The sequence below is a fragment of the Melanotaenia boesemani genome, chromosome 3 (assembly GCF_017639745.1).
Source record: "Melanotaenia boesemani isolate fMelBoe1 chromosome 3, fMelBoe1.pri, whole genome shotgun sequence".
NCBI lineage: Eukaryota > Metazoa > Chordata > Actinopteri > Atheriniformes > Melanotaeniidae > Melanotaenia > Melanotaenia boesemani.
The window spans coordinates 12,108,801-12,112,052 of record NC_055684.1 but is presented as its reverse complement, the minus strand read 5'-3'; positions in this window follow the sequence as shown (position 1 = coordinate 12,112,052).

Below are 3,252 nucleotides of genomic sequence, written 5' to 3'. Positions count from 1 at the left end.
TTGTTGTACTTTTTCTGTTCTTCTAATAATAGGTTAATTGGTTTATAAGATTTACATACTGCTGCTTTCAGTATTTGTTTTCTTTTTTTAAATACACTGAACAGTAATCCAGCTTTCTTGCAATTGGGGTGAGACAACTATAATTCCAACAACACAATAATTGGAGCCTCCAACTTCATTTTATACGTTTTATCAACATTTAAAATGAAATGAAAAATACTTCATTTCTTTGAGGGGAAAATGTATTTACTTTTACAATTAATTTTATAAAAAGAAAAACCAAAATGAATTTGAATACACGGTCTTGTCCTGAAGGGTGATGGCTGCTGGCAGGAATGATCTGTATCTTTCTGTCTTGCAGGGAATTTGAAGAAGCCTCACACTGAACTTGTTTCTTCACTGTGTTGTGTAGAGAATTGTCCATTATTTTCAGCAGCTTGTGAAGCATTCTTTGGACAATCGGCTCCAGCGGCTTCAGAGTTATCCCAGAACCAGCCTTCTTGATCAGTGTGTTCATTCTCTTTAGGTCCATGCTCTGATGCTGCTGCCACAACAGATGGTTTCAAAGATGATTGCACTTTCCACAACAGACTTATAGATGATATGTGGGTTAACAACACCACCTGGTGTAGGTGTGGCTGCTGTTCGGTGATGCCCACGATAGTGGTGTCTATCTGCAGTCAGGAAGCTGACCTGGACCATTTCATGCGTAACAAATGCTCGCACATTTAGATTGCTGTGCCGGGAGGTGGGCGTTTTGGAGGTGGCCATGCGGTTCCTGTACTGGACTGTCTGGTCAACAGCATGTAACTGTTAGTCAAGTTAGCTAATGTTAGTAATCGCCGGTGGTTAAATGTAAAATAAAAAAAAATGTTATAGTGAGAAAGTGATATGATGGTAAAGATGCAAACAATGTTTCCATTTGTATTTATCTGACAAAACTTTTAAGAAGTAATTTGTCCCAATATATAGATGCTTCTGTGTTAACTTTTACCTCCTGAAGTCAACAATCATCTTTTTGTTTTATTTGTGCTCAGGATGATTGTTTCCACACCAGCTCACAAACTGACTGACCAGTTCTCTGTACTCAGCTTCTTGTCCATCACTGATACTCCCCACAACTACAGCGTCAGAGTATTGAGAGTAGGAAAAAAAAAATGGTGAGAGTACAGTCCTTTGTGGTGCTCCAGTGTGTTACGGCCCCTGGCCTTTTGGATTGGCCTCCAGCCTGTCACTCCAGACTTGGATATGCAAATGCTGCTGAGCCAGTGCTGCTTCGGGATTGGCTGTGGACCAGAAGCTGCAGTTCCTCCCCTTCGCCTCACCGATTGGTCGCTACTGCTCCCGCTCATCCCAGCTGGAAATCATTGAGAGATGCCTCGCCCTTAAATAGGAGGACCTGTCATTATTCATGGCAGCTGTGTCACTAGGACGCAGTTCGCCTCGTGTTGGGTTCTCTGAATAGTTTGTACGTTGTGTGGTTTCTTGAGCTGTTTGTATGGTTTATGTGTCTGAGGACACTTGGTGGCTCTTGAACCTTTAGAATTTTGACTGAACTGTTCAACAGACGGATTGCAATTTCAGTAATTATAGTGATTGAGTGTTTGGGAGTTTTCTCATTAGGAGAAACTCCCCTCCTTTTGTTATTTAGGATTATTTGTTAAGTTATATGGATTTTTGTTTGACTCTATAGTTTGTTTGGTTAAGTTTCCTTTGTGTTTTTTTGTAAGCGAGTTATAATTTGCCGCCGGTTAGCGTGCGTTTTCCTTTTTATAGGTCATCTTTTGTTTGTTGTTGTTATATTGCCTGATAAGGACACTTTAAGTTTTGTAAATATAGAACAATTTTGTAAATAAATTATTGTTATTTTTGACCTTGAAACCGGCTTGTTGTGTTACTCAACCCCTTCCACCCCTAGACCAGAAGGGGTCCGTAACACAATGGGGGCTCGTCCGGGAGCTTTCCTTATTTAAAGATAATATAGAGTCATATTTTGGTTTAATCTTCCTAGGCTATTGCTGTGATCTGTGCTGAGTGCGGTTGTGACGTTAATGATGGTCCGATTTAGCCTGGAGCGGTTCCGTGAGAACCCCACTCTGGAGCAAATCGACCTCTGTCGTAAGGACGACTTGGCCGTGCTGGCCGACTTTTATGAGATTCCTTTATCGAAGCAAATTAGGAAAAAGGATATGAGGGCGTTGGTGGTGGCTGGTCTGGTTGACAGGCGGGTACTGTGTGTGGCAGAAATGGCTGCTATTGAAGCTGAAAGTGTTCCGGTGGCGTCGCCTGAAAAAGCGGGTCCCTCGGGGATAGGTTCTGGCAAAACTGAGCAGGATGAGCTGCTTGGGTCGGAAATCCCTGGAGAGGTTTCAGAGGCTGGTGACAGGCCTGCTACACCTGTCACTCTTCCTCGTTTTGATCCCTTGCTCTCCGAAGCTGGCACCTCTCCGCTAGATGCTCGGCTGAGGTTGCGGCTTGCCAGATTACATCTGGAGGCAGAGGAAAAGGCCCAAGAGCGACAAATGCGCCTGGAAATAAAAAGAATGGAAATAGAAGCTGAAAAAGCAGTGCGCCTGCACCAGTTGGAGCTGGAAGCTCAGGTAAAAGCCACAGGTAAGCAAGTCTCTGGTGACCTGTCTGGGTCCCTGAGTACTGCTCCCTCCTCTATCCCTTTAGACATTTCAAAATTTATTCCATTTGTACCAGTTTACAAGGAATCTGAGGTGGATTGCTATTTCGCTGCATTTGAACGCATGGCAATTGCATTAAAGTGGCCTCAGGAGTGTTGGTCCCTCCTCATTCAGTGCAGACTCACAGGAAAAGCGCAGGAGGTGGTCGCTGCGCTCCCTCTGTTGGACAGTCAGAATTATGACACTGTAAAGGCCACGGTATTAAAAGCTTACGAGCTTGTGCCTGAAGCCTACCGTCAGAGGTTTAGAACCCATAGAAAAGAGGCAACCCACACATACGTGGAATTTGCCCGAGAAAAGAGTACCTTACTGGATAAATGGTGTTCTTCTTGTGGGGTTACTACTTTTAAAGCTCTTAGAGAACTGATGTTGCTGGAATAATTTAAAAAGCAGCTTCCAGAAAAAACTGGTGGTTCATTTAAATGAACAGAAAGTGACAGAGTTGTCTTCCGCTGCAGTCTTAGCAGACGAGTATATTTTAACTCATAAGACTGTATTTCAGCCTGTGGCCAAAACTGATGTAAAACCCATATTGGGAACGGCTAAGAACAGAAGCTCTGAT